The sequence below is a fragment of the Myotis myotis genome, unplaced genomic scaffold (genome assembly GCF_014108235.1).
Source record: "Myotis myotis isolate mMyoMyo1 unplaced genomic scaffold, mMyoMyo1.p scaffold_m19_p_11, whole genome shotgun sequence".
Classification (NCBI taxonomy): domain Eukaryota; kingdom Metazoa; phylum Chordata; class Mammalia; order Chiroptera; family Vespertilionidae; genus Myotis; species Myotis myotis.
In genome coordinates, this window is record NW_023416315.1 from 24,425,896 (window position 1) to 24,451,639 (window position 25,744).

The following is a 25,744-nucleotide window of genomic DNA, read 5'->3' on the forward strand; positions in this document are numbered from 1 at the left end:
TGATGGCTTTGCTCATTTCTGTGGATCATGTTCAGAGGGACTCAGTTTGTTAGCTTAATCCCAGGGGAATGCCTACATTAATCCCAAAGCTTTCAGGGCAAGAGTCTGGCATGGAGGGAAAGGAGAGAGAGTGTGTGTGTGGGTGTAATTTTATCTTTCCCACATTTTGCTCACTGTCTTCTCCCTCATGATAATGGTTGTTTCAAACTTTTACCTCAAGCCAGGCCAAATCCTTGAATATAATAATGATAATAATAATGATGATGATAATAATAATGAAATATGCAAATACCGCTAACCATAAATGATAATAGCTATGCTCTTTTGAGCACTAACTCTACCCCTGACTCTCTTCTAAGCACCTTCCTGCATTATCATGGTTTAAACTTCATAACCACTCTGTGAGGTAAGTGCTGGGATTGTCCCCATTTTAGAAGTGAGAGACTGAGGCTGGAAGAAATCAGTGAGAACCTGACTGCCGCCACATGTCTGGTGAGTAGAGTGTGGACCTGAACCCAGGCAGTTTGAGTGAGCCTGGGCTTGGGCACAGATAGGGGGGAGCATTTCCTGTGCTTGGAGAAACACTGTCCACCAGTGTCTGTGGGAGGAGTGCATCCAGCCCACAACTGGTCTAAACTAGAACATGCATGCCTTGGAGAGACCTTCTGTGTGAGCTGGCTCCCCGTCGCGGCCTCCTTGTGGTACTCTGAGCCTGCTTGCTTACGGTTTCAGTTGCTGCTGGGCTACTCCGTCAAGTACAGAATTCTATCAGGCGATGCGCAGTGAGGGAAGAACCCATCTACCATCATGTTCAAGCCTTGCAACAGTTTCCCAATTACCAGTTCCTCCTGCTTAGAATAACAACAAGAAACCTCTTTTAAAAGAGAGATGGGCTGGCTTCCCAGAGACTAGTGACAAATGATTCCTTTTCTTTGAATATTTGTATCGGTCAGTTTTGTTCCTTACAGGTATGGAAAGATAAAGTGGTAAATTTTGAAGTCGTTCTTACAGTTGATGTAGAGAAAAAGTGCTTTTTAGGAAACTGATTGTCCTAAGCCAAATAAGAACATTTTCTTTCCTCCCCCACTTCTGTCCAAACATTGGGAATTATTTCATTATTTCTCTATTCATGACCAAAGCATCTGTGATATATCACAGAAGGTGTGTTTAAATATATGTACATATACTTATGTATATATGTATGCATTTGCTATGTATATACAGTATATTTATGTATCTATGTACATCTCTAATACAATGTAATCTGTGTGTGTGTGTATGTGTGTGACTGTGTGTGTGTGTGTGTACTGTTGGAGGAAGAACTGTAACGTTCTTTTCCCGTTCTCAAGTACCATTGAGTTTCTGCCTTGAGTGCTAAATTCGCTTTTTTGACTTCTGCTAAATCCTGGTTAGGGAAGCCACCTGCAGTTTCAAAGTTGTGTTAATATTTCCACATACTTTGTGAATATTTTCCTTTTGAAAAAAAAAACACACCTGCACCCTTTTCTCTCCACGTGGTGTCACATGTGTGTGCATCGAAGGTGGAGGACATGTCCTTGTCAATCTTTGAGCCCCAAGCTCAGGGCCCCCTGCTATTGCTCTATTTTCACACTTACACATACAGCCAACGGGCTCATGTCTTGCCTGCCTGCTCTGTGCCCAGCCCGGTGCCTGGGGCCTGAGATAAGTGGGAATACAGCCGATGTGAGCCCTGCCCTCCTGGGGTGACGTTGCACCCTCCCAGCCTGCAGGCTTCTGCCGGGCTCCCTGTTTCAGGACGGCAGCATCTCCAGGTGGATGAGGAGCTGTGACAAATGTGTGGTACCAAACACATTTCTGCAAACAAAGCCATCTATTTTAGGCTGAAGCATTTGCAGCTAAACTTACATGATGTATCTGGGATGTGTCGAGTGGAATGCTTTGAAGATGGCTTTCTGGCTTTCTTTGGTAGAACATTTACCAAGTGAAAACCTTGTTATCTTAGCTGTGTCACCAGGAACTGCAACAGGAAGTATCTACTAAGCACCAAAGCTGTCTCAAGATTCTGTGCCTGTTTGTAAGAAATGTTTTGGTCATCACTGAGCAGACCAGGGCCTCGAGGATTTTTCACTCAATGCGCTAAGGTTTTGTGACAGAAAAACACACACATACAGGTTGTGCTGGGCCACAGCTGCCACTAAATGTTATCCGTTATGTTTATGTCATGAACTAAAGGACTGGGAATGTCCTCAACCCCGCCCTCCTCCACTCAATAGGGAAAATACTGATTTCTGAAATTTCCATAGAGGATGAATCCTTTTGGGTAGGCTGCCTTGGTCCTGGAGAGGAGGCCAATCAACCTAAGAGGCCCAGCTCTGAACTTGTGCTTGGCCCTAACCTTCAGTAGGGAGTCATCTGCTCAGGGGCTGGGCAGCTTGGTTCCTGAGGCAGCGAGGATGAGCATCAGTGCTTCAAAGCCTGCAGGGAGGAAGAGGAGGATGCCGGGCAGCCCTGCCCTGGGCAGGCCTGGGAGCCAGGGCCCTACAGGGACACAGTGAGTATGAAGACAACCTGGGGACCTGTTGCCTCCTAACTCTGAAGAGGGCCAGCGCTTGTTTGCCTCGGTGATTTCTGACATATTGCAAAGCTCAAAATAAAACTCTCTTCTCTAAGAACCTTAGAAGTCTTTCGACACATGGCCTACGTTTTTGAGATGAATTTTTTTTTTTTTTTTAGGCCCAGAGAAGACCATTTTTTTTTTAAAAAAATCTTTATTGTTGCCGAAACCGGTTTGGCTCAGTGGATAGAGCGTCGGCCTGCGGACTGAGAGGTCCCAGGTTCGATTCCGGTCAAGGGCACGTACCTGGGTTGTGGGCACATCCCCAGTGGGAGATGTGCAGGAGGCAGCTGATCGATGTTTCTCTCTCATCGATGTTTCTAACTCTCTATCTCTCCCTTCCTCTCTGTAAAAGATCAATAAAATATATATTTAAAAAAAAAAATCTTTATTGTTGAAAGTATTATATATGTCCCCCTTTTTCCCCATTGACCCCTTCTGGCCTACTCCTGTCCCCCGCCCCTGCTCCCCACCCTCCACCCCAGGCTTTCACCACCCTATGGTCTGTGTTCATAGGTTCTGCATATATGCATTCAAGGTCTTTGCTTGATTCCTCCCACCCACCCACCCTGGGATGTTTTGGGCATCTCTCATCCTTGTCCAAGCTGAGACAAGAGAGGTGACGTGTCTGCTTCTCCCAGTGTGGCAACCTCCGGTCACCGGTGGCTGGTACCTCTCTCTCCAGCCCACGGGCAACATTGCACCTCCAGCACGTTTGCACAAAGCAGCCCATGGTGGCTGCACTGCTCTGTGATTCATCCATCCGCACGGCCCAAGTGCAGCGGGAGACCCAGCCCTCCCCGCTGTCGGCGTTCGGTAAGCACAATGTTCCAGTTTGAGACATTCCATAGCCACTAGCAGAAGTGAGCATCCGCTTCTCGGGGATATATGTTTGTGAAAGCATGCCGAAGCTTTTATTTATGATGGGCATGCGTTATACCAAGCGTAACACATCTGCCCTTTAGAACAATTAAAGTGGGAAAAGTAACACGTTAAAGAAGGACAAATGACTTACACCATTGTTCCTGGGTTGAACAGCAACACAGATAATTTTTTATTTTTATTTTTTTAATATATTTTATTGATTTTTTACAGAGAGGAATGGAGAGGAATAGAGAGTTAGAAACATCGATGAGAAACATCAATCAGCTGCCTCCTGCACATCCCCTACTGGGGATGTGCCCGAAACCAAGGTACATGCCCTTGACCGGAATCGAACCTGGGACCCTTCTGCCGCAGGCTGAGCTTTATCCACTGAGCCAAACCAGGTAGGGCAACACAGATAATTTAGTCAAAACATATCTTGAGCCAATTTTTGTGTGAAAAATGTGTGTCTCTGATTAGAGCTGGTGAATGTTTCCCCCCAAATAATGGGCTTTGAGCATTAATGCCAGGCCTCTGTCTGTCAACAGTAATTGCTAGGACTTCATTCAAATGCACTAAAGCCCTGATAATAGGCGACACAATTAACGTTCTGCAGTTGAAATAAATAAAATATTAATGTGTTTAGAGGAGTCCGATGGGAAGTAAGTTAAAACACCCTGCATCCCTCCAGTTTATGACCGTACTACAGTAGTGTAATTGCATTTTTTATTACTAGAAATATTTTTCTCCTAGCAGGTAGTAATGGTGGGAGAATTAAATGACACCGCAATTTTTGGAAATGAGAAAAAGCAGAGAGGAACTGCAAGCGCCCGGCGAATGAAGAGAGAGAAGGGTCCTTTAGGTGAGTCTCTGGCCAGACATTAAGCAGCTCTGCTTGGCGAGGGGCACATTGCTACTGCACCCACATCAGCAGCCTGGCATTGCACGGCTCCTCTGAGCTGCGTGGTTTTTATTAAATAAAACAGGAGGTTTTCAAAAAATCAAAGGCAATCAACAGTCGTCCTTTTACATAACAAGGTTTAACAAAAATTTCAATTAATGTCACTAATTTGAATGTCATAAAACAATGAGCTTTGTTTTTCTGTCTCTTTCTTCCGGAGTGTAGGTGCATCTTCATTTTTTCCCAGGTACATTTATAAAGAGTGTTGGCAATTTCAAATACATCGTTAGTGTTATCATGACCACAACTGTGGGTAAAAGGTGTCATCTTCTATTTTTTTTCTTTTCAGACTGTTACATGTAAATTGCGGAGTGGGATATATAGGGCCTTTTGGGGGGAAGGGATACAGTTAGGCCCCCAAACTAGAGAAGCTTTAGGCCACACGAAGTGTTCTCAGCCCTTTGCCTCCCCATCTAATTGAGAAGAGCATTCCTACACCAGGAGCTTGGTCCCCAGAAAGTTCCCTGGGGGGATTCTTTTTTTTTTTTGTTTCGTTTTGTTGTTGTTGTGTGATTTCTTTTATATGAAATGTCCAAAAAGGGCAAATCCTTAGAGGCAAAAAGTGGATTCATGGTTGCAGGGTCTGGAGGGAGGGAGATATGGGGAATGACTGTTAATGGGTTTCCTTTCCAAGTAATGAAAAGTTCTAAAATTAATTGTTCCCGGGGTCCAACCCCAGCAGGTCCAGGGGTCCCCAAAGGTGTGGACGGAGTTGGCGAAGAAGGAATGACACGGAGACAGAGTTCAGTTGATCAGCAGCCTAGCCAGGATCTCTAGCCAAGTTCTGGTCAGGATCTCCAGCGAAGTTCTGGTTAGGATCTCCAGCCAGGTTCTGTGTCCATGTTCTCTTGCTAGGTTCTCCAGCCAGGTTCTCCAGCCAGGTTCTGTCCAGGTTCTCCAGCCAGGTTCAGTCACCAGGTTCTAGTCAGGTTCTCTTGCCATGTTCTATCCAGGTTCTGTAACCAGGTTCTGTCTCTAGGTTCTTCAGCCAGGTTCTCTCGCTAGGTTCTGTCTCTAGGTTCTGTGGCCAGTTTCTGTCCAGGGTCTTTTGCCATGTTCTCTCCAGTGAAGTTCTTCTGTCTCTAAGTTCTGTGTAGGTTCTGTGTCTAGGTTCTGTGTGCCTGGGGGGATTCTTACAATGCTTTCTGAAATGTGTGGCTGAGGCTCCTTGGTGATTTGGTACAATCTTAACTCTGCAGCTCTATTCATATAATCTTCTGAGGGGCTGTCCTGGGCTCTGAAGCCATAATGGGCTGGAGAATGACATTTTGTTATTATAGGAAGAGGAAATGGTGTATACTTTTTTTCTTATTAAATGAAGAAGAAAAAGTGAAACAAAATCCCAAATCCCATTTGCACCATTTAAATGGAAGTTTTCTCCAACCACAAAAGGACATTTGGGAGATAATAGGGGAAACTGAATAAGGACTAGCTCTCAGATGTCAGAGAATGAGTAATATTTTTTAATATATTTTTTATTGATTTCAGAGAGGAAGGGAGAGGAAGATGAAAACATCAATGATGAGAAAAAAAACATTGGTTGGCTGCTTCCTGCACACCCCCTCTGGGGATCGAGCCTGAAACCCCAGCTCTGACTGGGAATCAAACGGTGACCTCCTGATTCATAGGTCAAATGACCACTGAGCCATACCAGCAGGGTGAAAGAGTGATATTTTTATGAGAGATAATGCCTTTATGATCATGGGGGAAAACATGCTTATTTTATGAGATATGTACTGAAGGGGTAAAGTATTATGATGTCTACAACTTATTTCCTACACAGATTGAAAATATACATATAGAAATATACACATAGAGCTAATGTGTTAAATAGTAGCAATAGGCAAATTCACATAGTGGGTATATGAGCAGTCATTGAACCAGGAACTGAAGGTCTGTCTTACCTTGGAAATGTTTCTGGCTGCAAGTAAAAGACAAGGGCTGAACTTTTAACATCCATTACTTACCAAACAAGAAGTCCAGAAGGTGTCAAGTCAGGGTTGGTTCAGCAACCCAGGGATGCCATCAAGACCCTGGCTAATTCTGCCCATCTGCCTTGTCCCCCTCAGCTAATTGGCCTCTGAAGCTGTCAATTCATGAGTGTGAGGCAGCTGCTCTGGCTCTGGGCATCTCGGCCACAGCCAGAGGCAAGGGGGTGGGTGGGCCACAGCCACGTGCTGTCCTCTCCCACTAGCCTCTTTTCTCAGAAAGCAGAATCTTTCCCAGAAGCCTCAGGAGACTTTTGCTTACACCTCAGTGGTTAGAACGGCCAGAGGCCAGTTCCAGCCACAGGAAGTCTGGGCAATGGCGTCAGATGTGATTCATCCCCTTGGGCTGTGGGTGCACTGACTCTGAACAAAACTGATGTTCTGTTAACCAGAAAAAGGCAAAATGGTAGCGACTTTCCATTGGCTAAACAGATGCCCTTTTTTCTCTGGAAGGGAATTGTTCTGTTTTTTGTTTGTTTGTTTTTAACTAGCCAGCAGAAATGATTTTAAATGAAGCTAAAACTCATCCCATACTATATTTATCATGAGGCTGTTTAACAGGAAGCTAAATGGTGGCCCAAAGGGACTAGGTTTCTTGTCTTCCTGCCCATGATCTCTTTAGCCCAGTGAAATAGAAACTTTTTACCCACCCATGAAAACTATCTTTTGTTTCACTTTCAAGTTTGGTAATACATGCTAATAAACAGTTTACTTTTAAAGATGGTTCTGGTTGTGCTGGACATTATGCGGCAGAACAGAATATATACCAGTATTCATCGTAGGATTAGCCACCGTTGATGGAGTATCCTCTCTATGCAAGGTGAGTGACATGTTCTCTCGTTGATGCAAGAAAAATGTGCCTGGCTGTCACAAATATCCCCAATTCAGTCTGAGTCATTGGTCTTAATAAAGAATGAGAATATGAAAAGCTTTCAGCAACTATTTTAATTTCTACGTTCTCCCCAACCTGTGTGAGGCCATATAGTTGGATATTCTCAATATCTGGGCTCTTTAAATGAAAGCTAATTATTGTTCATGGCAGGTAATAGCCATAACTAGAGTTTCCTCTAGTTATGTCCCCTTCCCTAACCTTTGATCCAAGAGTAGACTTTCCTTTAGAAAGATGCCGCACACTCATTGTAGTGAAATGAATTCCCAAACCAGTAATAGCCGCCTAAACATCACTGGGAGCCATAGTCACGTGTTCTTGGAAGGCACAGAACTGCATGGCCTGGTCTCAGAAGGTCTTTGAGTGTCCAGAAGTCCCTCCCCACTCCAATGGCCCATTTGCCCAATGCCTTAGCATTTGGTGTTTTGGCTGGCATTGTGCTCAAATATATCCTGGCTAGCTGCTCCATTTCTGAGTATCCTCTGGGATGTGACTGGTTATGACACTGATCACTACATGGAGGGTTAGCTGCAGGGCTGGCTTGGGACAGGCCCAAGAGCCCCCTGCTCTTCTGTGTCAAAAAGGACAACCAGGCTCCCTGACTCAAGTGTCTTATTGGGGCTGCACCTGTGGCCTATCTCCCTTCAATGACCCCTTGAAGCTGTCCTATTGCTGATAGAAACCAGGTGACTGTTCTGTCTCCAAAAATAGAGTTAACCCTTAGGATAAGTATTTTTTAAATAATTCCTCCAATGTTTTATATGAAACATTTCCTTTTGATTTAACTTTAATAAGGATACATTACTTTTTTTTTTCTTTTTCAAAAGGGTCAATGTCCTAGAGGAGGGGAAAGAGAGATGGTGAGGAGTTGGCTTTGCAGGGAGTGTGGACAGGCACCCATAAGAACAGGAAGGAAGGCCGAACATAGGTGTGGGCAGGTAGGCAGGTGCTGTGATGGGAACTCAAAATCCTCTCCCACTGCTTTCATATCTCTTTAGTGACACAGGAAACAAGGCCGTCAGCTCAGCACAACAGTGAGAAAGATTTCAGGAGAGAAGTCAGGATAATGGGAAAGTTATTATTATAAAAATTGCAGTCGGGGAAGCGGATGTAGCCTAAAAGGTAGTGAGTGACTTTGAAGTGAGATCAGCTGGGGATTTGGGGGCAGGAAGGGGGTAATATACCGCTGGCAAGACCCTCTGCCCTGGCTAGTCCAGATGGAAGATTGGGAAACATTCCAGGGAATTCCTGATGTGAGAGGCCAGCTCCCAATAAGTTCTTAATACCAACTGAGAGCCAGGGGTACTGGCCCAGATCAGGCTATGATGCCAGCCAGACACCCTGCTCTCCAGTGCAGTGCCTGCCACTGGACAAATTGTCCAGTACTAGGGTGTGATGCGGGCTGCAAACCCCTGATGCCTCAGGCATTGCTGAGATGGTAAAGGACGGGGTGCCCCTGGAGAGGGGTCACAGGGTTGGTGACCTCTATAGGTGTGAAAGACCCAAGACACTGGTCTTCCAGCTCTGGGGTAGGAGGCTGGGTAGTGCTCCTGGGTGAAGAGATGGTATGTCCAACTTTGATGTCTTTCTCTGTGTCTTATTCTGCCTTTTGGGTTCCTGAAAGCCTCTTAAACGGATTGTACTTTCTCTTGAGTTATCTGGTAAATTGCTTTTTATATATACTTCTGCTATTTAATAACATTTATCATTTGTATATATGTGTTTTAGGAGCAACTTTGATCTACCTCATGAGCCTAAGATTTTTGATTTGTGTAAGCTGTGCCTTGTCCATATGGGTAAGATGAATCAAAATGAAAGTGATGTATTTTGGATCGTTAGGAGAAGTGTAATAGACAATTAGAATGCCTCAAAATAACTGATGCAAAATGTGTGTGTATTTTTGTTAGAAGTGTTTTTGAATTACCAATTATAGCACAAATAGAAAAAAGTGCATAAAACAAATATGTATAAGAAACAATTGTAACAAACAATTCTAAGTGAATGCCATGCAACCACCACTCAAGTCAGAAGCTAGGATGTAGCCAGCACCCAGGAAGTCCGTCATGGACCCCTTTCTCCATCACACCCTTCCTCAGCAAAGACGAGGAGCCATGAGCCTCACTCTTAAGGCATCCACATCCTTGCTTTTCTTTACAGTGCTGCCAGTGGGGTAGCATCCCTGAATGATATAATTTAGTTTCACTGAGTCCAAGTTTGGTATGAGCTTTCTAGAAATGAAGTCCTAACTTCCATATTCTATCGTCTTGCTTCTTTTACTCAACATTGTGTTGGTAATTCCCCTGTTGTTGCAGCTCTGGTTTCATACTTTCTGTTGCTGTACAGTATTTCATTGTATAATATGCCACCATTGATTTTATTAGTTTTCCCAAAGAGCCAGATTTTGGCTTTATTAATCCTTTCTATTGCACCTTCATTTTTCTAGTTCATTTATTTCTGCTCTTACTGTTATTATTGCTTTTCTTCTGTTTCCTTTGGGTTTAATTTGCTGTTCCTTTTCTAACTTCTCCATATAGACACTCAGCTCCTACCTATATGGATTTGGACTTTCTTTTCTAAAATACATATTTAAGACTATAAATTTCTCTTTAAGCAGTACTTTAGCTGTATCTGACAAGTGTTGATATGCTTTGCTAAACACGTTTTATAATTTCCATTATGATTGACAGTTTGACCTCTGAATTGTTTAGAAATGTATTCCTTAATTTACAAACATATAAGGGATTTCTGAATTTTTTCTAATTGACTTCTAGCTTAATTGCCTTGAAGTCAGAGGTCAACATGAACCAAAACCATTATGGCTCAATATTTTGAAATTAAGATTTGCTCTGTGATCCATTATCTGGCCAATTTCTACAAATGTTTCCTGTGACTTAAAAGTATGTGTATTTTGAAGTTGTTTGCTACACTTTTTTAAAAAATGTGTAACATTTAGTTGGAACACACACACACACACACACACACACACACACACACATATATAATATGTAAAATATATATAAATACAGGCTGTCTCAAAAAATGTGTATACACTTTAACAGCTGATAGCTCAATTTTGAAAATGAAATGTAGTTTAATAAACACTGCTTGTATAATTATTTAAAGTGTATTTATACATTTTTTGGGATATCCTATATATAAATTTAATATATATTAATATTTTTTGCTTGTTCAATTACTAAGAGGGAGGTGCTACATTAGAATCTCCCCCAATGACTGTTCATTTCTTCTTTTAATTCTACACATTTTGAGTCATATATTTTCACTTATTAGGTATATACAAAGTAGGAATTTTTATATGTTTCTGATAAATTGAGCCTTTATCATTATGAAATGACCCTCTTTATTTCAAGGAATGCTTTTTTTTTTTGCCATTTGATACCAGTGACACAGATTCTTTCTGGTTAGTATTTTCATAGTTTATCATTCCTTCCTTTTACTTTCAACCTTTCTTATTCTTTTATTTTAATGTGTCTCTTAGGACCAAATATTAGTTGTATTTTTAAATCCAGCTTGTCAATATTTATACTTTAATAGGAACATTTAGTTCATTTATATGTAATGATAATTAATGAGATATTTAAGCTAAACCTACCATATTATTTTGTGTTTTCTATTTTCTGGCTCATCATATATATTTTTTCTTCCTTTTCCTCTTCCTTACCATCTTTTCTCTCAACGTGTTTTTCTGTGTTTTGTTGTGGGTTTTTTTTTTTAGACATATCTATAGGTAACTGATATTTCTTCAGTTATAATCTCTATTGAACTTATCAATGGAATTTTAAATTTTGACTTCTATTGCTTTATTTTTCAGTCCTAGAATTTTTATTTAATTCTCTTTTAAACTGCCTACATCACTTTGTATAATTTCCAATTCCCTGCTCAGATGGCCAGACTTGGCATTTGTTTCCTTAAATCTAGTAAGCACTATTGTTTTACAGGCCGTGACTGATCATCGAAATATCTGACACCTCACTAGGTCTGCTCTATTGTCTGTTATTTATTATAGATCTTACGCATGGTGCTTCGTTTCCTTGTATGACTGGTTATCTTTGTGTGGTGGGCATTGTATTTTCAAATCATTATAGGAGAACTTTGAAACCTAAGACTATTGTAATTTCCTTTAGAGGGGATCTCAACTGGCTTCTTCTACCAGATGCACGCATAGTGGGCACTGGCCATTGGGACCAGTTTAATCCAAGTTCAAAGCTTGAGATTTCCTGGCCCATCTAGCTGAGGGAAAGCTGGACTACAAGTCCAGGTGAGGGTGGCTCACCTGAAGTTTACCCTTACATACCAGGAGGGTGGACTTATATGGGATCTCAGCTTAAAGCGGACACTGCTCTATCTCTGCCCCCATTTTTGGTGGGCATGGACTTCTAGTGTCTGACTTTCTGAGGCCACCAAACTGCAGTTTAGTTTCATTGCTGTTTCTTCTGAATCGGCAGGTATCCCAGGTAACTTGGGCTGACTTCGTGGGGTTCTCGTGGTCTCACAAGTATTCATCTGACATTTTCTCACGGGCTTATTGGCTCTTTGATGCTTACAAGATTTTAAATATATTCTGTCCAGCTTATAAAAGTATAAGTACATTATATTATATTTAAAAATGTTACAGCTGCACTACATGAAAGTATAATTTTGGTGTTCTGGCTTTAAGTCCTGCCCATTACATGTCCTTTGGGTGAAATGCATCTTTCTGGTTTTTAACTTTGTTCCTCTTTTTTAGGTCAATGACTAACACATGCTTTGCTTCTGCCGCCTTGCAGGAAGACCGGACGTGGCACTTTGCCATGTCTGTGTCCCTGACAGAATCATATGGACACAGTGTTCTCCTCCCAGCATGGTTTGGCCTGGTGGTGGCTGGATCTTTACTAATATTTGGGGTCTTAATTGGTGATTGGATTGACAGGAAACCAAGAAATAGAGGTAATACTCTTACCTATGGCATATACAACAATGCGGTGAATTATGATCTCACTTGCTCTTTTGGTTTATTTAGTGAAATGAAATACAGATCTGAACATAAGAGCAACAGAGTACAGCTTTTAAAAACTGGAAATAGACTTATTCAGCTTCGTGTCACTCTCTGGTACTACATATTATTTTTATTTGTTTAAAATATGGAACACTTTATGAATTTGCGTGTCATCCTTGCACAGGGGCCATGCTAATCTTCTCTGTATTGTTCCAATGTTAGTGTATGTGCTGCTGAAGCGAGCACTCTGGTACTACATTTTAAATATTTTAATGTAGTGTGTAGGTTCTTTCCCATCACAGATTTTTAATATCAAATTCCTTATTTTAAAAGAATTCTGGTATTACCTATGTACAAGATACTCGTGTCATTTTTCTTAAAGGCAATTTCTAGGTGTCAGAGATATCTTTGTACCAAGTAATCTGTCTAGACTAGGGATTAACATCTGGAGACTTATTTGTTCAAATGCAGATCTCCTTTTAGCTCTTGGCTCTACTATCTTTGAAACCCTCCTTTCTCCAGTGAGAATGTAAAATTTCCCACGTTTTCCCTTCTCTTCTGATGACTAGTCAACCTGATTGTTCTCTGTCCACCGAGAAGGCTTGGAAAGGCATTCTCTGGAGCCACACTCTTCAGAAGGCTAACTGACTTAGACTCTGGAGTATTGGTTCTTAGGCCGTATTGAGAACTTCAATCACAGATCAACTCGAGAAGCGTGTGATATAGCAGTAGGAAATTTTAAGTCCTTTCACTTTTCTGGTATCCTGCTTTCCGTGTCGTCTTTCTCTCAAAGTCTGTTTTTGTTTACTTGCAAAGCCCAGTTTTTTCTCCTGTTTTCGTTGCAAAGACTTTGCCTCCAGTGAGCCCATGAGCCTGCACTGTGCCTCCTGCACAAGCCCGCAGTTGCTGATAGCAAGACCACGGTTGGCACAGCAATTTGGGCCAATGCAGTTACTCTGCATCAAACAATGAGGTGGCTGCAACCTGAATCTGAAAACCAAGAGTAAATAGTGTTTCCATCTGCAGTTGCTCATGCCTCGCTCTTCACTCTGAATGCCTCCGTAGCCGCTGGCTGTGTTGTGCTGATGCTGGTATTCTCCTACAGAGGGGAGATGACGCAGACCTGGCACGGCTGCTTCTGGTTCGCTGTGAGTGTCCCCACATCCCCCTTGCTCCACCAGAGTGGATGTCGGAGGTGAGGCCTGAGTGCCCGTCAGTGAGTCAGCTCTGCACAGCCTTGCTCACTGGTTTTGGATCTGGCTAGTCTTTGCCACTGTTCTCCTCACCCCTAATTTGTGAATCAGAGCCCAAATTCCACAGACATGAAGTCAATAGAACAGCAAAGTCTCTGTCTGCAAAGTGCAAATTAGCATCGGATCTGGTGCCGACGGGGTGGGAAGAAGAAAACGCTTAGAATCAACACAATAACGCTGGGCTCCAAACCTACATTGAACCTCTTTCTCTCAAAGGTTTTTGTGTTCGTTTAGCTCGCCCTCGGGCTGTCAGATAAGTAACTATATGTACCACATGGGCCGAGGAAGTACCCTGGCAGCTCTGGCAAACCGGGCCGGCAGTGCTGACCATCGCCATCCAGCGGGGCTGGATTGTGAGCCTCACAGCTGACAACAGAGGCCAGCTGGCTGGTGAGCTGTGCCGCCCTGGGCATCACGGGTCCTCGGGGCCAAGAAGTAGGCCTGGCTCAGGGAACACGGTTGATGAGCCAGCCAATCAGGTCTCTGAGAGAGGCAGCGAAGTAGCCTAGAAGAGAGGGCACTTGGAGTCCAACAGGCCTAGATTTGAATCCAGCTAAAACCAGCTATGGCTCGTACCAGCTGCGAGTCACTTAACTTGTCCAGACTTCACTTTTCTCATCTATACAGTGGGAGGAATAATGACCACTCCCTTCCCCCTTCCGCCAGCCCAGCTTGGGGTTGGTAAAGCCCCTGGCACTATATTTGCTCACAGGAAGCACTTAAGAAAGGGATGATATTGTTGTTATCAAAGGGATATATAAATGGTACTTTGAGGAACAAAGCCCCTCAAAATACATCAGAGAAGTTCCTTGGCCATTTTAGAGCTAGAAAAGCAGTGCACTAACAGCATTTTCAAATTCTGGCCAGTGATACGCTTCCACATCCCCCATCCCCAAATTCAACCCCAAATGTGACGGTTGATCTTCACTTATGTGACAGTGAGAGGCAGAATTTTTTTCAGTAATGGAGCTAAATGGAAGAATCTGGCATCTTCTTTCTTTTTCCTTCGTTTATGAAACTTGGATCTTCTTTCTTTTTCCTTCGTTTATGAAACTTGGATCTTTCACGCTGCAATGTGTTCAAATTGCCAACTTAAAGCTGGAGCTTGTGGTCTACCCTGCATTTGTGCAGTTGGTCCCCTCAGCTAGAAAGTGTTCGTGAGCGTTGAGAGCCAAGATAAAGGAAGCTATTGTGGGGGAGTCTATTAAAATATACTTCTTCCAAAGCCCCTTATAATCATGCTTTCTTTTAAATTGCACTTCTTTGGCTGTCGTGTGGCTTAAATAACACCATCCAAAATAAACAGCTCTGTGGTAAGAGCCGGGTGACGCGGCGTTGAAAGTGTCCTCGGTTTCTGGGGAAAAGAAAATCTTTCTAGTCTCTGATAATTCATCTTAAAGAAGTCTAAAATAAAGCACAGATTCCTGCTTGAGGTTCATTATAATTTTAAAAATGATCTTGTAAATATATTCTTCAATGATGGTAGAAGAGTTAAGAGCAAAAGCTTTGGAGTCAGACTGCCTGGGTTGAAATCTCAGCTTCTCCTTTTCCCGTCTCTGTGACCTTAAGCAAATAACTTCATCTCTTTGTGCCTCAATTTCCTAACCTGTAAAAGGGAGATACCATCAACTTCTGAGAGTTGTGAGGATTAAGTGGGACAAATATATGTAGGAGGCTTAGAACTCTGTGCCTGGCAGAGTAAGTATTCAGCCAATTCTGTCCTTTATCTCCATTCTGTCAACATGCTGGTCATAATAATGTCTATTGATATTATTGTCGTTGTTAAGACAGTACAGTGTGATAGGAAAGAGTGCTGAGACAGGAGTTGAAATAATTAGCTCCACAAAACCTAGTGTCTCCAATCCTCAGTTTACCCATTTTTAATTGTTCAGATTCCCACAACTGATCCTGAAGGCCTTTTCCAGGTTGAAAATCCTATGACTGACTAATCTATAGTTAGACTGAAAGGAGAACCTTTCTCGTTTCCACCATCGTTCACCCAGTACATGGGTCGCAAAGCCAGTAAGTGCACGGCATTTTTTCCCAGGAGGAAGGATGGCAACCCAATGGCTCGCAATGTTTCCTTCCTCTCACATACAGGGATGAATGAGGCAGTCTGGCAGCTGGACCAGATCATCAATATATTTGCTTCCCTGTCCGTGGGCCGGGTGTTGACATGGGCATCTCCTATGATCGGTGGTGGTTTCATTTTTGGATGGAACTTGGTTTCCCTTCTTGTAGAGTTCCTGTTTCTGTCCAGGGTTTACCAGCGAGTTCCCCAGCTGGCTGTAAAATCCCAGCAACAGGCTGGGGGGCCTTCCTAGAAAGGCAACAGGAGGCTGTGGACATTCAAGGTAATGCAAACTCAGAGACGGCTTTTGTTTTTTCTCTCCTTTATATCAGTGTTCTGTGTCTTCTTTCCAGTGCTTGTGTCTGAGCATAATCTCAACTGGAGAAAAAACACATTAAATTTTTTTTTGTAAAAAAAGGTGCATTGATGTATGTGTTACTACTGATGGTGGGTGCAGCCCCCCAGGGGCCCTCTCAGAGACTCTGTTGGGCATACCTCCGAATTCTCTCACCAGGCGCCAAGGAAACTGGGGTGTTTCTCCACCGAGTCTTGTCACTCATCAGTCGAAGGTTGTTCATAGGGACATTGACCTCTGTGCACATTCATCCTGCCCTTATGTCCCTGTGGCTGGAGAGAGGCCCTCTGGCAGAGACCCTGGTGCCCGGGAGAGGAAGCCATTGGTGCACACAGGACTTGTCCAATAAAGAAGCAGATGGGGGCGGGAATGAGCTGAGGGTGTTTGGGCAGGGCACTGACATAAAATTTATTTGGATTTTATTTTAGGTGAAATGGACCCTTGGGAAGCCACTGATGGATTCTTAAAAAAACCTAAAACTTTGGCCCTAGCTGGCTTGACTCAGTGGATAGAGCATTGGCCTGTGAACTAAAGGGTCCCAGGTTCGATTCTGGTCAAGGGCACATGCCTGGGTTGCAGGCTCAATCTCCAGTAGGGGGTGTGCTGGAGGCAGCCAATCAATGATTCTCTCATCATTGATGTATCTCTCTCTCTCTCTCTCTCTCTCTCCTCCATTCCTCTCTGAAATCAATTAAAAAAAAAAAAAAGAAATGGGTGGAGTGGGAAATGTGGTGATGGTGGAAGGAGTGGATCAAGAACCAAGGATGTCTTCCTCACTCATTCAGCAAGCATCCTGCGTACTGCCCCGGCATGCCTCACCACAGCTGCAGGCACCAGGCTTCAGCAAGCCCCTTCCCTCTGGGGGCTCGGAGCTTCACCTTCCCACCTCTGCGGCCACACTCGTGGGAGCATAGGGTTGGGTGATACGTTTCTGATTTCTCCATGGAGACCAGAGCCCCTTAGTCCACAGGAGCTTTGGAATATTGGGAAGGAAAATGTAAGTTTCGTAGGTCCAATTTAAGAGGTTATAAAATCATGGGTTAACCTGGGAACCTTATTTCTCTGATATAATACATACAGATGCATAAGAAATTTTAGAGAGTGGAAGGGAGAGGGAGGGAAACATTGATGTGACAGAGACACATTGGTTGGTTGCCTCCTGCACATGCAGGGAATATGAGCCTGCAACCAAGGTACATGCCCTTGACTGGAATCAAACCTGGGACCCTTCAGTATGAGGGCTGACACTCTATCCACTGAGACAAACTGGCTAGGGCAGAAACTGTGTTCTTAATCCCAAATAGCTGAGCTAGAAACCTGTACTTTCATATGGAGATTGCTTAACCTTAACATTATTTTTAAGTGGGTGGATCATCTTTATTGGGGTATTTGGCTTGCACTTCCAGCTGTTAATTGTATGAACAACTGAGAACAGATTAGCGATTTTAAGATTTATACAATTCGCATTATATTATGATACTCAAGTATTTAGTTCAAAAGAAAGAAAAATAAGTCCACCAGTGACTCTTGTCTCCCTGACACAAAGGAAATGATCATATTTGGAAAATGTGAGATTTCATCATCAATGCCGGCAATTGGGAAAAGCATTCAGTTAGTATGAGAGAAACTTTAGGCTTTTCTCTATTGCAATAGTGGGTTTTTTTTTGTTGTTGTTGTTGTTGGTTTGTTTTGCTGACCCTTGGAAAGGATCCAGAGGCACAGGACACTACGGACACTTAAGAGGGAGACAGCTCCGGACGTGGAGCCAGGCAATGCCTGCTGATGCTGGCGAGGTGCCTAAGCTCTCCGTGGGCTGGTTCCTTCTCAGGGATGGCATAGTAGTGATGGTGCCTACCTGTCAGGAAGGTCCTGGTGGTGCACTAAATAATTCCTGTGGGCAGTGTGGTCCCAGGGGCTACTTGTTAAACATGGATATTAACTCTCATCTTTAGTCATCATCATCATTCTTATGTTTTGGCTGCAGGTTCAGCGTTTTCATGAGCATTGCTGTGTAAGGGTGGAGTGTGGGGTGCGCAGGGAGACAGAGAGAACCACAGAGTTGAGTGAAACGGATGCTGAGTGGCTCCCCCACACTCAGTGCCAGCAAGGTGCCATTTACAATTTGAATTACAGATGACCTTGGGGTTGGTGGTGAGCTGCTGAAATCGCACGTGTTGAAAGCACCGGTGCCCAGGGCGCATCGTGCCCTGGTCCGTGTGGTTAGCACGCCAGGCCCGGTGGCCGTGACTCCTGTCCTCTCACCTGGACCAGTAGCCTGTGGCCTGCCTTGGTATCCACCAGGTATCCCTGAGCACAGGACTCATTCTAGACATTTGCTCAGTAAATACTGGTTTCCATTCTGATGGAAACTAAGTCACAGAACTTTGGCTACAAAACAGTTTGGCACATAGCCCATAAGTCGCTTTGCTTTCCAGAATCTAAGAGCTATCACTCTCTGTGCCCCTGATTTAGAAATAATTCTGTCACTGCATAATTAGCCCTCAGTTCTCTGAGCGCTTTGCATTGTTCTGCTGCAGCCAGTTCCCAATACTCCTAACGCTGGGAGCACTGCGTGCTCAGGACCAGGCATGGGGTTTACAGATGCGCTCGAGGTCAGAGTGCAGTGTGGCGCGAAGCCTTTGGCAGGCCAAGCCCCGAGAGACGTAGTGGACATGCCAGGGTGTCAGGACAGCCCAGAAGGAGGACAAGGGCATCCCTCTAGGACCAGGGGTGGGCAAACTTTTTGACTCGAGGGCCACAATGGGTTCTTAAACTGGACCGGAGGGCCGGAACAAAAGCATGGATGGAGTGTTTGTGTGAACTAATATAAATTCAAAGTAAACATCATTACATAAAAGGGTACGGTCTTTTTTTTTTTTTAGTTTTATTCATTTCAAACGGGCTGTAGTTTGCCCACAGATGCTCTAGGACAGCAAGCCTGTACAGTGCTGCAAAGGCAGACACTAGAGGACACAGCATATTTGCTCCCCATATTTCTTTCTTTCTTTCTCCTAATTTTATTGCTTTTCAGAGAGAGGAAGGGAGATAGAAACATCAATGATGAGGGAGAATCATTGATTGGCTACCTCCTGCATGCCCCCTACTAGGAATTGAGCCCACAACCTGGGCATGTGCCCTGGCTGGTAATTGAACCGTGACCTCCTGGTGCATAGGTCGATGCTCAACCACTGAGCCACACTGGCCGGGCTCCACATAATTCTTGAGTTCAGAGTTTAATCCAGGGATCAGAACAGAGAGTAGAAGAGGATTCTAAAGGACCAGAGCTAGACCATAGGAATTCAGGCCAGCCGGCTGGTAAACCACCCAGGCAGCAGCTGGGAGCCAGTGCCCATGGAGGCACCAGGATCCCAGGGAAGATGCCGTCATTTCAGGGCAACACTGTCATCAGCACAGTTGGCTACTGCCCTGGTTGATGTCTGTGTGGCAGATCCTGAGGCTGCCTCTGGAGTGTAGTCAAACTTAGCCTGTGTGTTGAAGTTGTGGGGTATATAGAGGAGGCCAATTCCTTATCTGCTAAACCAGGAGTGAAGAGGAAAACTCTGGAAATGGATTTGAAACTCAAGACTTCACTCTGTTTCCTAAACATGTTTGAAATGCACTGGAAACCATAAATAAATACATCCAAAATGAAGATTTTGTTACCTAGTGACGATGGTGGTAATGGTGATTCACAAAGATAATTATAATACCACAAATTAAGACAGTAACTACATGTGCAGATGGCCATGCTACACTCTTCACAATCTCCTATCATGTAATCCTCCAGTGAGACAGTGCTCTTAAATATTCCCATTTCGCAGATGAGGAAACTGAGCAACAGAAAAGTTCATTTAGACAATGCAGTGCAAAGGCCGGAATTCTCACTAAGTCTCCGCCACCTGTTCACATCTATTCTGTCCCCTCTGCTGCTGTCCTGCAGGTCTCTGGTCCTTTGACCTCTCTGTGACTCAGCTTCTTCAAGAGAACATTCCAGAAATGGAGCGAGGGGCTGAGAACGGCGTTTAGTGCTCCCTGAGCTCCCTCACGGGCCTCACCCATGTCATCCTCGTCATGTTGGCCTCGCGGCCACAGCAGCTTGGCAAGCTGGTCTTCACCTCCACACTGTGTAACCACAGGGCACTCGATGTAGTTTCTTTACGCAAGGAAGTGCGAGATTAAAAATGCCCAGGCTCAGCAGAGAGGAAAGATGCTTCAACCTGAGAGGCAGCAGCATCTCTGACTGCTCAGAGCTCTAGACACACGGGCCCTGTCTCAGTGTTTCCAGTGATTTCCCTGCACTGCTCCTGGGGCCTGGCCTGCCTTGTCCTCCTGCTCCATTGGAGAGCATTTGTGTCTCCGGTCACCTTTAGCCAACAGCATCGACTGTATTCAGTGCATGTTTGCAGTGATGGACACTAGCCAGGACTTGAACAGCGTCTGACTCACCGAGCGCCCATTAACTGAACTCAGATTCCAGCACACAACCTGAAGGGTTTAATTTTGCCAACATGATTCAATGTTTCCAGGTTTTTATTGTTCTTTGGGTTCTAAAATTAGAATCTTCTGGTCAATGTTAAAACCAGAGCGGTGGAACCTGGTCCCAGTTCCTTGGGCGTGGGTTCATGTTCTACAGCTGGTCTGTGAACGTGCCTCTGATGGGCCCAGTGCCCCGCAGGAGCATGGAAGCTACTTGTCGAAGGACAACCTTCGGGTGGTTTCTGGACTAGGGCCAGGACAGGGGTCTGGCAGTCCCTCAGTGGACCTGGCCAAGCTTTGCCTTAGCAGTCAAGCCAAGACCTCCAGTTTGACCAGCTATGATGAAGAAAAACACTAGTTTGTGAGGAGCTAATTCTGAGCTTCTGGCCACTTATAAACAGTCACCATGAAAACTAGCGTCTGAGGAGCCTGGAAGAAAATCCCTGTAGCTCTTCCCGTGAAGTCATGAGCTGCTATTCCGCAAATGCTGTGATACAGAAGTGAGGACACTGAGGCCTCAGTGCAGAGCACCTTTCTGCATGTGGGAAAGTCACATTTGGGGAGTGGAGGTGGAGGGTACCCCAAGACAACTGGCCCCGGGCAGTACAGATAAACTCCACTCGGGGGTCTTCTAGTCATGGTTGCACAGTCCCAGATTGTGCTAAATCCCTGTATCACAAAACATTGCAATCGGAACTTTTCAGTTTATGAATACAAAAGTAAGTTTTAGAAAGGCAACCCTTTATGAGTACAAAACAAAAATAAGCCTTTCAAACGCATCTCTGGCTGTTGATCTGTTCACACAATCCCAACATGGCTTTGCTCTCAAGAGCTGTTACTTATCCCAGATGCTGGCTTGACCATCAGCAGAGTAGGTCCAGCCTCAGGGCTCACTGACCAACTGACCTAAGTCTAGAGTCAAAAGCATGCCTCCACTATCTCTAGCTCCCCTTTCATTACCGGGACAATCTTCTCTGTTCTACTTCTCCCTTCAAGGTACTTGAGACCATGAAGGGGAAAAGGCATCTTCTCATTTGGGTGCTAAGGAGCCTGGAATGCAGATGGCCCTGCCCCTTCCTCCTCCTCCATTTAAAGCTTCAAGTGCTAAATGGCAAGTCTGCCCACTGGCTCTCTTCTCTGGCTCCCAGGAGGCTCAGAACGGAACTGGCAGAAGCCAAAAGCACGAGGTCAAATGGCTTGTTTTACACAATCCTGCTCTCTCCTTGCCCAGCTCTTTCTCCCTCTTCCAATTATTGTATTGTTTGCTATGTTTATGAGCCACCTCAAGATATCCTGGAAATATATTGGCTTTGTGTAAATAGCTATAATAGTCTCTTCAGTTTGTTCTAACGGTTGAGTCTTTCAGTTATTGACTCAGAAATTATTGACTAAGTGAAATCAGCTTCATCTTATATAGTGATGTGGTTAAGTTGCATCGTGCAATCTCCATTAAGTCAGGAACCCTCAATCACAGAACTTAACACACAGGGAAAACAGTATTTCCCGAATCATTTATTTTAAGGTTTTAGGAATCTCAAAGAACATACCTTTATTTGGAATAGTCACTTGAACTACAAAGATTTGCTTGCTTTTAAGAAACAAGAACTACTTGTTCTCAGGGCTTAGGAACATGTCAAGGCTATCAGAAACAGGGTATGCCCCTTCTTGAAATCAGATTAATGCAGTATGTGTACCTGAACTGGCATAGCAACAGTGCAACTGTGATACTGGGCAAGTCGCATCTGGGGGATTAGTGACTGGAGTTCACATTTAAAGCAAAACCACAGCCATTAGCATAACACTGTATTTCAATCCCATTTTCTTTATAATCTCTTCATGCCCAAGCATGTCCCTTGGAAGTAATAAATCCTCTTTGAAAACATTTCGTTCAAGTCAATTCCCTTCATTTCTCAGGGCCCTCGAGCACAAAGGAACGGCCTGGACCTGTAATAATCATGCTGGCATCTTCCCACTCCTGCTTTTGCTCTGCTGACATGCAGGCATGTGCTGTGCCAGAGGGCAAGCTGCCGGCGGAACACACGTGGGAATGGCTTCACTCCTCATCCCGATTTCTTTGGTGATGTAAGGCTACACAACCAGGGCACAGGACAACTGTTTCTGAGATGGAGCAGGGAATGTACCAAACCTGGAACCATAAGAGGACATCTGAAGGACATTGCTTGCTCCTACATGTAAGATGGCACAATGCAGCTGCTGGAAGCACCCTTAGTCCCGGGGGGCAGGTGGCAATGGCTCTGCAGGTTGTTACAGAAGACCAAAGAAATACCAAACTTCCTAGAGAAAGGGAGGGACCCTGTTTCTTCACTCCGGGAATAATTTCCAAATCAGAGTGAAGAAACACGCAGAGAGCCTGTCTATATATATCCCGCTGGGGTCTTTGTCTTGCAAATACGCTCCCTGCCCCCTGCCCTCTTCGTGGCCCTGCAGGAAGGCCCCCAGGTGTCAGGCCACATCTGATGGGTCTGCCCTGGCACCAGCATTAACAACCCTCCCCACCCCCTCAGGGCAGTGCACTGTTCAGTTCCATGGCCTCTGCATTTAGATAACAAGTTCTGCAAGACCAGTTTCTTCCTCAGAGCTACTTCCTGGAGCTATGCTATGGCTCACAACCAATGCATGGCCCATCCCTCCTTTAAGAGCATCTTTGAATATCCCAAGAGGAAAAGGGCGAGTTCAGACTGATTCTTCCAAGACTAAACCATGTGGCTTGCTTATCCATTAAGCTTTGAGATCAACCCAAGCCAGATTACTTAGCACCTCTGTTCATTTCCCTAATTCCTTGGCTAGCCAGGATTGGCCAAGAACATGCAACATTTTTTTCCGAAGGGAAAATTGCCAATGTGGAAAGCAAGACTACAAGGAACCCAAAGTAGCGCCAATAAAGTTACTTACGGGTAGAATAATTTTCACACTCCATTTTCTGCTACCATGTGGCCACTAGAACAGATTGTTAAGAGACTGAGGGAGAAGTGCCACATCACAGGTGAGATTTAAACTGCAACCATTAAGAGGAGAAAGTGTTGCCTGAAACATCCATAAACAGAAATTGTATATCCTTGATAACTGAGCCAACATATACCTCTCGGGCCTGTTCCTCAGGTATTTATTGTGTACATGAGTCACTATGTGATTCATACTCCAAAGTGATTTTGATGTTTTTACCACTTTTAACATCTCAGGAAGTCATTCAAGTGCTGACCCAGGACTATTTCCCCAGAGACTTCATCAGAAATGTCATTAAGATGCCAGAAAGGGTAAGTTTTTAGAGTCATGTTTATTGAAACAATTTACATTTAGTAAAACTCATCCTAGATTGGACCAGTGCATAATAACCACTGTAATCAAGATGTCAAACACCTCCTCAAATCGCCCATGCCCCTCCCCACCTCTAGGAATCCATCGATCAAAGGGGTCACATTTAATCATTAAAGTGTTCTATATACAGCATTTTAGAAAAATCTGTAAGCATATAAAACCAGGATTTTAAAAGAATACTTGGTAACAAATAATCTTTACAACAGTCAAAAGAATGGGATTTTAGCATAACTTTGTAAATTGAAGCACAGTGGACAAAACGGCCTTAAGATAAGTACAGAATACACAGTAGGGTTACTGTGTCAGGCAGGAGGCTGGGGCCGTGGAACGAAAGCTGAAATAATGGAATTGAATTCTATGGGAATTCTCTACGGGGCAGATATATGCTCTAACAGAAATCTGCCCCCACCACACCCCCCCCCCCCCCCCCCCCCGCAACTCACCCCAGCTGTTAGCGCAGTGGTTCTCAACCTTCTGGCCTTCTAAATACAGCTCATGTTGTGACCCAACCATAAAATTGTTTTCGTTGCTACTTCATAACTGTAATGTTGCTACTGTTATGAATCGTAATGTAAATATCTGATATGCAGGATGGTCTTAGGCGACCCCTGTGAAAGGGTCGTTCGACCGCCAAAGGGGTCACGACCCACAGGTTGAGAACCGCTTTGTTAGGGTAAAAGGGACAAAGAAAGCAAAAGCCTCTGTTTTGCATATATCAACCATCACCTGTTCACATACACCTTATCTACTTGAAAAGCTTCTTTCCGGCACAATTGTATCTCTCCAGCAGCACCAGCCCTGTAAGAAAAGTGCCACCGGAGGTAATTAGATTAGCAATTACTAGGTAAGATAAAACATCTTACAAAACTGTATAGATAATAGAACTCCCCACTCAGACACAGTCATGGTTTGACTTAAAAACCACATTTTAAAACTCAAAATCCTATGTTAATAATGCTAACAATTCATCTCTACATTTTTTCAATCTCAAAATAGTCACCATTGGAAAAACATTTTTAAAGATTAAATGTCCATCACTTAAGCGTCCTTTGTGAAGTGGGGAGGGATATGACAGCATTTAATAAATTCCTACCAGGTTGGCCTCAGGTAAATCCTTTAACCCATCAGAGCAGGGGCATATCCCATCAGATTAGAGTTCTCATCCTTGGCCAAGAATTCTACTCGACTATTTAATAAAAACTTAATCCAAACTCTCTCCATTTACCTGAAGTTTGTCAGCATCCTGAACTGTACTGAGCCTGGTAGGAAAGTAAGAAGAATAACGTTAAGAATATCATGTGGTAACTTTTTGTTTTGGCAAAGAATGTCTTTTATTGTGGCCATCTACTAGCAAACTGTGATGGAATAAAGAGCTACTGTTGAATAGAATCCCTATTTTTAAAAAGGCACAATCTCCAAATTTCCTGACATTTGGGAACCACCTGGATTTCCAGCCAGTAGTAAAATGAATAGTGCAACACATTCATGTACTCTGGAAATCCATTTAACAGAATGTAAGCAGCCACCACTTTTCCGGTTTTATTAGCATGGAATAATGATCAATTTTAGAAAAACTAAACATTACTGGCAGCAGTTATCTGCCTAGAAAACAACAACAATAACAAAAAAACCCAGAAGCACCCTAGCTGGTTTGGCTCAGCGGCTTGAGCGTGGGCCTGCACCGGAAGGGTTCCAGGTTCCATTCCGGTCAAGGGCACATGCCGGGTTGTGGGCTCAGATCCCAGGTGGTGTGCAGAAGGCAGCTGGATCAATGATTCTCATCACTGATTTTTCTCTCTCTCTCTCTCCCTTCTTCACTGAAATAAATAAAAATATATTTAAAACACACACACACACACACACAAAGCTTTAATGGATTTTAAAACCAAAGGAAGCCAGACAGTTGTTTGCCCAGGGCCAGAGCCCGAGCATTGAGAACAGGCGTCCTCCCTTGCTCAG

The 25,744-nt window shown here is 44.0% G+C and overlaps 1 long non-coding RNA gene and 2 other non-coding genes across 3 annotated transcripts; all 3 read right to left on the reverse strand.

Moving 5' to 3' along the window:
* Positions 1-11,021: 11,021 nt before the first annotated feature.
* Positions 11,022-16,518, reverse strand: LOC118666132. The gene is made up of 2 exons (XR_004970857.1): positions 16,114-16,518; positions 11,022-15,996 (listed from the first exon to the last, which is right to left on the reverse strand). It is a non-coding gene; the product is annotated as an uncharacterized LOC118666132 (long non-coding RNA).
* Positions 12,434-12,540, reverse strand: LOC118666739. The gene has a single exon (XR_004971066.1). It is a non-coding gene; the product is annotated as a U6 spliceosomal RNA (small nuclear RNA).
* An 8,365-nt stretch (positions 16,519-24,883) lies between the features above and the next one.
* On the reverse strand, positions 24,884-24,957 carry LOC118666698. The gene has a single exon (XR_004971041.1). It is a non-coding gene; the product is annotated as a small nucleolar RNA SNORD93 (small nucleolar RNA).
* Between the last annotated feature and the right edge of the window lie 787 nt (positions 24,958-25,744).